The sequence below is a fragment of the Microcebus murinus genome, chromosome 1 (genome assembly GCF_040939455.1).
Source record: "Microcebus murinus isolate Inina chromosome 1, M.murinus_Inina_mat1.0, whole genome shotgun sequence".
NCBI lineage: Eukaryota > Metazoa > Chordata > Mammalia > Primates > Cheirogaleidae > Microcebus > Microcebus murinus.
Window position 1 is genome coordinate 128,474,308 of NC_134104.1, and position 15,013 is coordinate 128,489,320.

Consider the following 15,013-nt stretch of genomic DNA (forward strand, 5'->3'; position numbering starts at 1 on the left):
CCTTAATCTGAACATTCGAGAAGATCAACAAACCCCAAGTAGGATAAATTCAAAGAAATCCACACCCAGATACTTCATAGTAAAAACGTTGAAAGACAAAGAGAAAAATCTTAAAAGCAGCAAAAGAAAAATGACTCATCATATACAAGGAAGACCCAGTAAGATTAACAGATGACATTGCATCAGAAACAATGAATGTTAGAATGCAGTAGGATATTCAAAGTACTGAAAGGAAAAACAAAACAACACACAAAAAAACCTGCCACCCAGAATCTTATATCCAACAAAACTATCTTTCTAATAATGAAGGCAAAATAAAGACATTCCTAGAAAGCAAAAGCTGAGAGATTAATTGCTAGCAGATCCACTTTACAAAAAAATACTACACAAGTTGTTCAGGCCAAAAGAAAGTAAATCAAGATGGAAATTCAAATTCACATGAAAAATCCAAGAACACCAGTAAAGGTAATTACATAATTATGACAGACAATTTAAGTGTACATTTCTTTTCTTTTCTTCTCTTAATTGGTTTAAAAAGCAGTTATATAAAACAACATGCAGAGAATCATATATATATATGTATATATCTATCTATCTATCTATAACAAATTCTAAAAATATATGCTTTCTCTCTTTTCTCAGTGTTTTTAATAGGCACAAAATTAGGGAAATTTTTAATATATAAAGTAATAATCATAACAATGTACTATTGGGTTTGTGATATATAGATTTAATATATATAACAAAAATATCACAAAAAATGGGAAGGAAATATAAGCATATAGGAATAAGTATTTATATTTCACTGGAATTAACTTAGTATAAATCCAAAAGTTAATTCTTATAGTTAAGATGTATATGGTAAGCTTGAAATCAATTACTAAGAATATAGCTAAAAAATAACAGTGAGAAAGATCATTACAGGCATTAAAATTTACAATAGAAAATATTCACTTAATGCAAATGAAGGCTGGAATGGCTATACTAATAGTAGACAGAATAGACTTTAAAACAACAACAAAAAAAACCAATGCTGGAGATAAAGAGGGGCATTTTATAATGATAAAAAGGTAATCTGTCAGGAATTTAAGCAATTATAAATCTATATACACCTAACAACAGAATACCCAAATGTATGATGCAAAGGCTTACAAAAAGAAATGGAGAAATAAACAAATCATCAATAATAATTGGAAACTTCAATACCCTACATTCAAGAATGGATAGAACAATTGGGCACAGGATCAACAAGGTAACAGAAGATTTGAAAAACACTGCATACAAAATATATCTAATAGTTACCTAGAAAACATTCTACCCAACAATAGTAGAATGTGCATTCTATTCAAGTACACATGGAAAATTCTCCAGAATAGGCATAGGCTAAACCATAAAACAAACCTTAATAAATGTAAATGGATTTAAGTCATACAAAGTATGTTCTCTTATTACAAGGGAATTAAATTGAAAATTAATAACAAATAAATGTGGCAATTTCACAGGCATGTGGAAATTGAACAACACATTGCGAAATACCCAATGAGTCAAGGAATATATCACAAGGTGAAATACAAAATATTTTGAGATTATATTTACTGCAGCACTATTCACAATAGAAAAGATATGGAATCAATCTAAGTGTCTATCAATGGATGAGTGGATAAGAAAAATGTGGCATACACACACACATGCACATACACACCATGGAATAATAATCATAAAAAATAAAGAAATCATGTGTTTTGCAGCAACATGGATGGAACTTAACATTATCTTAAGTGAAATACCTCAGAAAGTCCAATACTGCACATTCTCACTCATAAGTGGCAGCCAAATAAGATGGATATATGGACATAGAAAGTGGAATAATAGACAGTAGAGACTTGAAAGTGTAGAAGAGTGAGAGGGGGTTGTGGGATGAAAAATTTCTCAATAGGTATTGCATACATTAATTGGATGATAGTTACACAAAACAGCCAGACTTCGCTACTAAGCAAGATATCCATGTAACATAACTACGGGTGTATGTTTTAAATATATAAAAGTAATAGTTAAAAAGGAAAATACTTTAAGAGGAATAAAATGAAGACACACATACTAAAACTTCTGCAATGCAGCTAAAGCACTGCTTACAGGAAGATTCATGGCTGTAAACACCTATATTAAAAGAGAAGAAAAACCACAAATCAACAACCTAGGTTTCCTCAAGATGGTAGCAAAAGAACAAATTAAATCTACAGAAAGTAGAAGGAAGATAATAAAGTGTATGAGGGTGGACATTAATGAACTAGGTGATAGAGCAACAATAGAGAAAATGAAAAAAATCAAAATTTGGTTATTTGGAAAGTTCAACAAATTGACATGCTAGATAGAATGATCAAAGAAAGGAAAAAAAGACTCAAATGACTAAAATCAGAAAATCAGTTATGAAAAAGGAGGCCTTACTATCAAACTTATAGGAATAAAAGCATTTTCAAGGAAAATTATGAAAAACCATATGCTGACAAATTAGATAACTTAAGTAAATAAAATGGACAAATTCCTAGAAAGACACAAACTGCTAACTAACTTAAGAATAACTGGAAAATCTGAAGAGATCCATAACAAGTAGAGAGATCGAATTAGCAATAAATTAAACTTTCTACAAGAAAATCCCAGAAACAGATGGCTTCACTGGTAAATTATGTCAAGTACTTAAGGAAGAATTAACACCTTCACAAACTTTTCCAACAAATCCAAGAGGAGAGAATACTTCCCAACTCATCCTATGAGACTTTATGTCCCCAGTACTAAAACCAAAAACATCATGGATAAAGAAAACTAAAGACCAATATCTCTTGTAAAATAAATATCAAAATTCTCAATAAAATACCAGTGAATCAAATCCAAGAATATATAAAACATTTAATGTCATGACAAAGTGGAATTTACCTCAGGATTACAAGGTTGGCTTAATACTGAAAATCATCTAATGTAATACACCACATCAACAGAATAAAGAACAAAAGCACATGATCATCTCAGTAGATAGAAAAAAAATGTGATAAAATTCTTCATTCTTTTATGATAAAAGCACTCAACAAACTAGTATTAGAAGGACACTTTCTCAACCTATTAAAGGGTATCTATGAAACACCCACAGGTAACATCATACTTAATATTGATAAACTGAGTGCTTTTTCCATAAAGTCTGGAATCAGGCAGAGTTGTCTGTTCTAGTCACTTCTATTTGACATTATGCTAGGAGTTCTAGCCAGAGCATGTAGGCAAGAACATGAAATAAAGGGCATCTAAATTGGAAAGGAAAAAGTAATATCTCTATTTGCAGAGGACATGATCTTATATGTAGAAAATCCTAAGGAATTCAGTTATAAAATTTAGAACTAAAAAAGGGTTCTGCAATATTGTAGGATACAAGATCAATATACCAAAATCAATTATATTTCTATAAAGTAGCAATGAGAAAAGAAAAAATAAAATTAAGAAAACACTTCAATTTATAATAGCATTTAAAAGAATAAAACAAGGAAAAAATTTAATAGAAGTATAAGATTTATACTTTGAAAAGCTATAAAATACTATTGAAGGAAATTAAAAACCTAAATAAGTGGAAAAACATAACATGATAAGGAAAAGAAGACTTAATATCATTATGATGACAATATTCCCCAAAGTGATCTATAGATTCAACAAACTCTCTATCAAAATCCCAGCTAACTTCTTTGCGGAAATTGAAAGTCTGTTTCTATAATTATTATGGAAATTCAAGGAACTCAAAATAGCCAAAATAATCTTGAAAAAGAACAAAGTTTGAGGATTTACACTTCCTGATTTTAAAAATTACTATAAAGTTAAGACTGTGTGGTACTGCAAAAAGTGTGCGTGTGTGTGTGAAATATAATTGAAAGTCTAGAATTAAACCTTCAAATTTATAATAAGTTGATCTTCAACAAGGGTGGCAAGACAATTCAATGGAGCAATCACAGTCTTTTCAACAAATGATGCTGGGAAAACTGAATGTCCATATGCAATTAAAGTTGGACCCTACCTCACTCCATAAATGGATCAGAGACCTAAATGTAATAGCTACAACTATAAAGCTCTTGGAAGAAAATGCAATTATACATATTTGTGAAATTGCATTAAATAATGTCTTCTTAGATATAATACTAAAAACATAACCAAAAAAAGATAGAAAATACACATTACCAAAATTAACCTTGTGCTTCAAAAAGATAGCATCAAAATAGTAAAAAGTACAAAATACAAGAAAATTTTTGCAAATCATATGTCTAATAATAACAATGAGATACCACTTGACACCTGCTACAATAGCTATAATAAAAAATATGTTGGAAAAGGTGGGGAAAAATCAGACTAATCACACAGTGTAATATAAAGAATAAAAAATAGTGTAGCCACTTTTGAAATCAGTCTAGCAGTACTTCAAACGATTAAACATAAAGTCACCATATGATGTAGCAATTCCACTTCTAGGTATATATCCAAAAGAAATTCTTAAAAATAGGTCCACTCAAAAACTTGTGTACACGTTTATAGCAGCACTGTTAACAATAACGAAAGGGAGAAATAACCCAGAAGCCAATCATATAATGAATGAATCAACAAATTATGGTACATCCATACAATGAAATATTATTTTGCAATAAAAAGAAATGAAATGCTGATACATGCTACAACATGGGTGAACCCTGAAAACATTATGCTAAGTGAAGAAGCCAGTCAAAAAGGACCACATATTGTCTGTCTCCATTTATATCCAATGTCCAGTATAGAAAAATCTTCAGTGACAGAATGTCGATTATTGGTTGCCTAGAGCTAGAGGAATGGAATAGGGGAGGATTAAAGATGACAGATGACAGCTAATGGCTGTGGGACTTTTGGAGGTGGTGATAAAAATATTCTAAAGTTGATTGTAGTAATGCATGAGCAACACTGAATATGCTAAAATCATTGGACTGTACACTTTAAATGAGTGAATTATATGCTACAATACCAATAAAGCAGTTTAAGATAAAATAATATCTAAACACCAGGTTCTCTGTAAAATGAGAAAAGTAGGAACACATATAGGAATATATAAATGATATAGACATTCCCTGTCCAATACAGTAGCCATTAAACAAATATGTATATCTAAATTTAAATTTTTCTTAATTCATATCAAGCATAATTAAAAATTCAGTTTTTTACTCACAGCTATCACATTTTAAGTCTTCAATGTTCAAATGTGGCTAGTAGCTCCATTTTGGACAGCACATATGTAGCACATATCTATCAACTAAGATAGTTGATAGTTGTTCTATTGGACAACACTGATCTCTACAATCTACATTTATTTTTGCATTTGCCAAATAGATCACCTACCTAGAAAAAATTCCTTACTTTGAGATTTTGTCTTACTAATAGATATTAGTTTTTAATGGTTTTACTTTGAATAAAAAGGTAGATAACCTATTATTAGCTTCCTGTTCACATTTCCAATCTCTTCAAAAAAAAATATCTGGGATCATTAAAGTATAATGTTTTCAATAGCACCTCAGTTTGAATGTTTATGCAGAGAAAAAGTACTTTTGATAAGACCAAAGGTAGAGAAAGATGAGAGTGTTGGCATATTAAGATGAATCTTATTGGTATGTAAATATTGGGTATTAATTTAGAAACAAAGGTAGTTATGACAGTGACATGCTAATATTTCAACCTCTTCTGAGGGGAAAACATGCGGTTGATTGAATCAAAGGTGTTCAAAAGGAGGGTTATTTTAATTGTTGTGTCACTGAAGAATAAGAAAAAGGTAAAAGAAAATACTCTATTGATATGTGTTGTCATCTGGGTTTGCATTTCTGTAGTCATCTGTGTGTGCATTTGATTGTATTTTATGTCACCCTGGTGAACAATACCACAATATGTCAAGACCATTTAGAATTCAACTACAAAGGAGCTAAGAAAAGGGTTCTAGTTTTCATGTCGATCAGCATCTTCCGCTTAGATTGGAAATCCTTAAAATTAACTCAAGCAATATAAAAAAAAAAAAATCAGACACAATGCATAACAGGCAGTCTTGCAAAATACTTCCTTTATGGCTCATCAGAGTAAATTTCCTGTCAAAATACTCCTTGCGCTAAGTAAAGGTTATCTATTCATATGAACACCTGACTTATAAAATCAATCAGGACACAATAAGAAAAAAGATGACTGCTTTTTGCATGCATTCAAGTTGTTGCTCCCATTAACTTAACTTCCTAAAAATATATTTCATTTTTTCAGTCTGCTCTGCATAACTCATTAACATCATAATCGCCAGCAATAATTGCCTGAAGTGAGTAAAGAAAATCGCAAAAGATGAAGAGTTGAATTACCACTTAATGAAAGAAGAAAAAAAGAAGACAATTTAAATCAACAGTCTACGATGCTGCTTCCACTCCCTTCCTTGAGAAAATGTATAGTAATTGTGTTTCTTGGAGGCTGTTGTGCTTATAAATGAGGATTCTCAGACAGTGAATTCTCAGAATGATTCTAAGGGTTTAATTGATGACATGAATCATATGAACTTAAGAATATTTGCTCAGCAATCTAAGGATGCATTTTTATAGCAAGTTGCAAAATAAAACTATTTAAAATATTTTAAAAATCATCTGTATGGCAATTAGAAGGGCTGTTCAAAATGAAATGTTTCTTCTTGGTCCTCAAAGGTGTGGAGTCTTTCAAAGAAATATTTAGTCTATGTGAGGATTTGATGCTTACCCATTTTAGCCAATGTTTCTCAATTGGAGTTGATTTTGACTCCTAGAGAACATTTGAAAATGCATGAAGAAATTTTTGGTAGTTACAACTTAGGTGATGCTACTGGCACCCAGTTTAGCTCCCTGCAGCAAAGAATCATCTGGCCCAAAATACCAATAGTAACAAAGTTGAGAAGCCCAGATTTAGACCAACAAAAGGACCTAACCTCTGACTCAAGTGGGGCAAAGGCAATACATGTAACCTAAACATCCTTACCCCCATAATATGCTGAAATTAAAAAAATAAATAAAAACAGGACCTAAGAGATTATTATAAAAGGCAGCAAATGAAATGAAGAGATAATGTCTCTTAATAATAAAAAATTTGATCAAAGCCAAAAAACATTAATCCAATGCTTTACAAAAGAATAATTTGTTTTGCAGTTTGGTGAGTAAGGAGATGAATGAGATGAATGAGGAGAGGAGGATGATACATTACTCCAGCTGCCCTTTACTGGCCAAACCTTTAAGTCATGGTTATTTAGTATGATGAATGTCAAATAAATAGCCGACTCTACTTGTGGTAAAGTGTAATTATGATTTATTATTTTTGTAGTTATTTCTTGAATCTGTAAACATGTGAGTTATTATGAAAAACAGATTAAGTGGGTTGACAGCTCCAGCCAAGTACCCATGTAAAAGGATAGTAAAGTGGCATTTTGGCAGATGCTTTAATACAACAGTTCCCAAAAATTATTGTGCATCAGAATTACCTAGAGTGTTTGTTAAAAACACAGACCTGTGGTAGGCTAAACCCCTATAATTTCTGATCCAATAGGTCTAGAATGGATTCTGAGAATTTGCACCTTTTCTAAGTTCCCCAGTGATGCTGATAACGCTGATTTGTGGCCAGTCTTTGAAAACCATTGCCTTAATTCAATAGATACTGCATCATAAAATGAAGTAGAAGACAATCATGATGCAAGTTTATTAGCGGAGGTGGCTAAAAAACATTTCACTCACAATAAGGATATAAACAAGTAGAGATTTAGAGATGAGAGAAGTGAAGGTTATTTTAGGGGGAGCTCTAAAATGTGTGCTGTTGAGTCCCATCCCCCCATAGGTGGTAGGGGCGGGGCTAAAGAGTACAGGCAGCTCCCATCAAGATTAGGGAAGGAAACTTCAATCTGATCACTTAGAGACAGATGGTTCTTACAGTTTGCAATACAGAGTGGAATCATATCTCTCTCTGACTTGAGAAATCTGAAGAGCAAGAGAAAATGGTTAGCCAGTCTGTCAGTGAGAGGTCAGGTGTTAAGTGGCTACTGTGGAGGAATTAATCTGTACCTTTGGACTTCATCAGGGGTTAGGATGGATGAGGGTTTCTCACCTGTAGATCATGTATAGCCTATGTGCAAGGGACTCCACATAGGAGGATGATGGAACAACGGTAATACCACACAGGGTAATTTTCAATTCTGTCCCAAAGGGAAAACTACAGGGAGTGAAGAGACCCTACTGTTATAAAAAGGTTGGCGGTATTGCTGGTATTTGTAAAGACAAGAAGGAAATAAGATACCAGCCATTAAAAAGATGTATTTCTTTTTATCAAGGAGATGACAGGTAGAAGAATTCTGTAAAAATATGGGGGGTGGGATGTCTCTAACAACGCAGTTAAGCGACTCCAGAAAGGTCATTTTTAAATGCCAGTCAAATTCCCAGAGCTCTGAAACTACATAACTGGAAGACTACCCGTTAAGTGAAGTCTTTTCCCTTATAGTTCATCTACTTCTCTCACTCCAATACTGGAAGTGTCAGAGTAAGTGTTATAAGAAAAAGCTTAGACAATTATAACAGAGTTTATTTGAGCAAAAAAAAAAATGATTTATGAATCAGACATTATTCAGAACCAGAAAAGGGTTGGGGAGTTTAGCCCAGCAGTGTGACAGTGAGCTTTTCCAAACTCACAGGGAAGCAGAGTAGAGAAATTATTTTATTGACCACAACTAGGAGTTGGCCTACTTTGGGCATGGTGTGATAATGGATTTGCCTTATTTGGGTATGGTCTGACCAGTTGGCCACCTATGACTGACAGCTGTTTGTGTTTCGTGGAGACATGGCTATTTGTTACCAAAATATACCCCTCAGTTAGAAAGTTACATCATAAAGAGGCAATCGTAATGACACGTAGTCATCAGACTAGTCAAAATTAATACAAAGGAAGAACTCCTGTAAGAAACGAGGCAAAAACATCAGGTAACTTAAAAAGAAAAACCCATCAGGCTAACTATAGATTTCTCAACTGAGACCTTACAAGTCTGAAGGGATTGGGGCTCCATCTTCAGTCTTCTTGAGCAGAATAATGGCCATCCTAGAATTTCATATCCTGCAAAACTAAGTTTCTTACAGAAGGAAGAAATAAAGACTTTTTCAGACAAGCAAACACTGAGGGAATTTGTCAAGACCAGACCTGCCTTACAGGAAGTACTCAGATCTGTCCTATACATTGATCAGCACAGAAGAAAACCACCAGTGTAAAATCACCTGAAAGCTAAAGCTCAGAGCCCATATAAAATAATGGCTCAAGATGTAAAACAAAGCAATAAGGTTATACTCAATAAGATGAACAGAAATACATCCCACTTACCAATTTTTTCAACAAATGTGAACAGTTTGAGTTCCTGACTCAAGAGACATAGGCTGGCTGAATGGATAAAAAAATACAAGCCAAGTATCTGTTATCTCCAGGAAACACATCTAACCTGCAAGGACTCATTCAGACTCAAGGTGAAGGTATGGAAAAAATATTCCATGCAAATTCAAATAAAAAGAAAGTAAGTGTAGCCATTCTCATATCAGATAACATAGACTTCAAATCAACAATAGTAAAGACAGACAAAGATGGTCATTATATAATGGTAAAGGGACTAATTTATCAAGAAGATATAACAATCCTAAATATTTATGCATCTAACACAGGTGCACCCAGATTCATAAAGTAAACTGTTCTAGATCCCCAAAATGATTTACAGATGCAATGCAATCTCCATCTAAATACCAAAGTCATTTTTTGAAAATCTAGAAAAACAAATTCTATGCTTTGTTTAGAACCAGGAAAGAGCCTGAATAGCCAAAGCAACCTTAAACAAAAGGAACAAATCTAGGGGTATCACATTATGAGATTTCAAACTGTACTACAAGGTTATAGTAACCAAACAGCATGGTATTGACACAAAAATACAGACATAGACTAATGGAACAGAACAGAGAACCTACATATAAAACCATCCACATATTGCCATCTACACTGGGGAAAAGAATCCCTATTCAATAAATGGTGCTGGGAAAGTTGGATAGCCACATGTAGAAGATTGAAACAGGATCTGTATCTCTCACCACTCACAAAAATTAATTCAAGATGGATAACAGCCTTAAGTGTAAGACATGAAACCATAAGAATGCTAGAAGAAAATGTTGGAAAAACTTTTCTAGATATTGGCCTAGGCAAAGAATTTATGAAAAAGACCCCAAAGGCAATCAGACCAACAGCAAAATTTTTTTTAAAAAAATTTTACTTGATTAAACTATAAAGCTCCTGCACAGTCAAGGAAACAGTCAACGAAGCAAATAGACAACCTAGAAAATGGGAGAAAATATTTTCAAGATCTACATTTGATTAGGGGCTAAGAACCAGACTATACAAAGAACTCAAGCAAATCAACAAGAAAAAAAATCAAATAATCCCATTATAAAGTGGGCAAAAGACATGAATAGAAGCTTTTCAAAAGAAGATAGACTAATGGCCTATAAACATACGAAGAAATGCTCAATGTCACTAATCATCAGGGAAATGCAAATCAAAACCACAATGAGATATTACCTAACCCCAGTGAGAATGATTTAACAAAAAACCCCAAAAGAATAGATGCTGATGTGGATGTGGAGAGAATGGAACACTCTTATACTTCTGGTGGGACTACAAACTAGTGCAACCTCTAGGGAAAATAGTATGGAGATTTTTCAAAAAACTAAAAATAGACCTACCATTCGATACAGAAATTCCACTATTAGGTGCTCACCCAAAGGGAAAAAGTCATTTACGAAAAAGACACTTGCACTACAATGTTTCTTGTAGCGCAATTCACAATCACAAAGATGGAGAATCAAGGCAAGTTCCCATCAATTTATGTGTGGATTAACAAAATATGGTATATGCATACCATGGAGTACTACTCTGCCATAAAAAATGAATTAATACCTTTTGCAACAATCTAGATGAAACTATAGAATATACAGTTGAAAAAACAAACACCACATGTGCTCACTATTAAACTGGAACTAACCGATCAGCACTCATGTGCACAGGTGGAAGTAAAACTCAATGGAAATCATGAAGGTGGGAGCGGGGAGGAAGGGATGGGTGAAACCATACATAGCAGGTACAATGTTACACTATCTGTGTGATGGACACACTTACAACTTTGACTCAAGCAGTAAGAAAAGAAATCTATGTGACCAAAACATTTGTACCCCATAATATTCTGAAATTAAATTTAAAAATGACAAATAGAGCATTCAGTTCAGTTTCTTACAGAGGTATCAATAGTGAAATCCTAACCATAGCATTATCTTGCCACACATAAGCAGAAAGATTGAACAAGGAAAAGAGGAAAGTAACCAAGTTTTCATGATGACAGAGAAGAAAAGTTGATTCCTGATTTGAGCAAGCTGCCTGTGCCTAGGATGTTTGCTTCTGGGAAGAAATTCCTGTCATTAATTTCATCTTGAGGTCACCAATGTGTGTACAGTCTCAAGAGTCTGGACAGGCGCCATTGAGTTAAAAGATATGAATCTAGGCCTTAAGGTCTTAACATTTTGCTACAGTATGGGTAGTGAACTTGGTATGGTCCCTTCCCCTAAGATTCATGGGCAGTCTTTCTCTGATGTCTTTTCCAGAAGACCCAATCTCTAGGTTCTAAATCATCAAAGGATTCATTGTTTTCAGCCAATGATCATGAAAGGTTTCTTTCACCTGCTGAAAATATACTTTGTCATAATGCATGAAAGACTAACAATATTTAGTTGTGTCAGAGTATGTACAAGTGGGAGATACTTGAGGTTCTATCATTAGAAGCATAGGTCTACTAGTAACTATTTTTTAAATGGTTACTTTATTTTTTTCAGTAAGAATGGGTTTGATGGCCATCTAGACCACTGGCAAAACTTTCAGTCAAGGCAATCCAATTGATATATTTAACTTGGCCAATTTCAGTTTTAAAATACCATTTGTCATTTCAACCTTCCCAGATAATTGAGGATGATAGGTATAATGGTAATGTTATTGTGATTGTAATAATTTATTTAACTTTGTTTTATAACTTTTATAGTAAAATGAATACCTCTATTACTAGAGATTTCTCTGAGAATATCCCATTAAGAAAACACATTTTCAAATAACCTTTTAGCTACCGTTATAACATTGGCCTTGCTGCATGGGAAAGCTTCTATTCAACTAGAGAGCATACAACTATTACAAGAACAATTTGATATCCCATGGAGAATAACAGTTGAATAAATCCATCTTTAAGTGTTCAAACGATCCAGCAGGTGGCAGAAATGTAACACCTGAGGTTTTTATTGTTTTACTAGGATTATGGGTTTGACAAATCAATCAATGATTATAGGCCATTTTAGAAATTTTAGAACAGTCACTACACCAATATTTTTTCATAATTTGTATCATTTTATCTACTCCATATTAGTCAAGAAGTGCAGAGCTTTTAGTAATGCAAGCTTTAAGGACTCAAGAAAGACTAGCCATCAGGGATCTCCACGAGTCCACATGTAACGTTAAATTTATATCCTTTTAAATATCACTTTTGCTTCTCCAATTCAAGTGCATAACCCTGTTTATTAAATAAATTATCATAGATAATTTGACTTGCATCAATATTATGGAGTTCAAATTGCATATACTAGCAGTTTCAGTACTAGCTGACTTATGAAAATTTACCCAGATATTCCTTTGGTATTCAATTAATTCTTGTTCTTGATGTTGGGTTAGCAGTTTTATGAACCTATCAGTTTTTTATTAGAGTTATGGAAATTCTTAGACAGTCCAGTGGTATGATACTAAACAACCAGCTCTGATGAGACTTTATTATAATACAATTCTTTGACAAGGAAATTACCATTACTTTTGTGATATACAGTATTTTAAAATACTAACTAGAACTATGACTGACAGCATTATCTCAGCACCATCAGATTTATAGGAATTTCATGTAATTTCTCAATCACATATTAATAGCATACCTATACAACATGAATTAAAGAAGGTTCAGTATCACTTATTATTTAACAATGCTTCCCATGAATTTAACATATAAAATATGTCTAATTAGTTTAACATTTCTCTTTTTATAAAGAAAGAAAAAAATTCTTTTAAGATATTCTAGGAGCCCACCTGGAAAATCTCAAAGTTAGTTTGAGGTCAAAAGGTCTTAATTTATAATTTGATTTTGGGAAGTTGTCAAAAATGTCAAAAAGTTTAAAATACTTGATTAAAATAGGATCACAGGTCATTGTCAAATGATACTTATTAATTTAACTATAGTAATAATTAAACAACTTTGGAGGCAAATACAGAAAATCAGATAGTTGTAGAAAAGCCTTAGTAGCTCTTTTAATAGAGAGGACTTACTTTTCTTAAGTAATCAAAGGCCTAATAAAGACAACATGAAGCACATGATATTATCTCAATAAAACACAGAATAATTGTTTCCTAGGCTAGCTACTTAAAAGGTAAAGGAAACGTCTCAGAATTTATTATTAAGAGCAGACTAAACTCCTCAAACTTTATTGTTTTAACAGATAAAACTAAAACCTAGTTTTGTGTCAGTGTTCTTTCAATATTAATGCTCAATTTAAAAAATCTTGTAAATAATTTCCTTCAAATATTAGGCAACTTGAACACACATAAAATGTTTTTAACCAAGATTCCTCTTCTACAAAGCTATACCTTTCTTAAATCCATTCAGTTTTTGTCTTATGCTTTCCCTCTTTCTTATTATGGAACAACTAGTCATTCTACTTTAGGACAAGAACAACTTTGTCTCTTAAGTCATGAAAACACATCCTCATATCTTATAGTTTTCTCTAACAAAAACACATCTTATCTTCTATGTATACTTTCATATATAGGTTTCCCTTATTATTTATAATAATTTTAATTATATACAGTTGACTCTTGAACAACACAGCTTTGAACTGCAAAACTCCATGGATTTTTTTCTGCCTCTGCCACCCTTGAGACAACAAGACCAACCCCTCCTGTTCCTCCTTCTCCTCAGCCTACTCATTGCAAAGCTGACAAGAATGAAGACTTTATAATAATCTACTTCCCCTTAATGAATAGTAAATATATTTTTTGTTCCTTATGATTTTCTTAATAACATTTTCTTTTCTCTAGCTTACTTTATTATAAGAATACAGTATGTAATACACATACGATATAAAATATATTGTTAATTGACTGTTTATGTTAGCAGTACAGCTTCTAGTCAACAGTAGGCTATTAACAGCTAAATTTTGGAGTTAGTCAAAAGTGTATATGAAACTTTTAGGAGTAGGCACCCTAACTCCTACATTGTTCAAGGGTCAACTGTGTTTTAATTTGAATTCTTAACCCATAGTAACCTTAATTTCCAGTGAAAACTAAGAAGCAAGCAACTGTGAACGGTGTGTTACATCAGCATTCTATAGATTGGCACACCTATGAATCGTAATTTCTAGAAGAAATTTTTCAATGTGGCACAGAACATGTTTACTAACAAACTCAACTATCTTTAGCCTGTAATAAGAAACTTTAGAGGAGACATAGTTTTAACTCTGCTACTCTGCTACTTAGGGTTTTTATTTTTTAACTAGAAATACTGACTATGTCAGAGCAGTGTATTTGGGGTGGCATGTTATAAACTTCTTCAAAGCCAAAGGTAAATAAACTTATGTCTAGCAATTAATCTTTCAGTACTTTCTCTTATTTGGAAATGATGCCAATATTCAATGGATATCCATTATTTGATTTAACTTATTATAACTTAAGGAGTATAAGTTACCGAAAAGATTTGTGTAATCATTTTGAAGTAGACATAATATAAAATCATTTGAAGTAGACATATTAGAAAAGTATAATTATTGCTGAAAAGTTTATTTATAAACTTTTACTTTACATCTATTTAATTCACTTGTTTTAAATCGTTATGCATGGA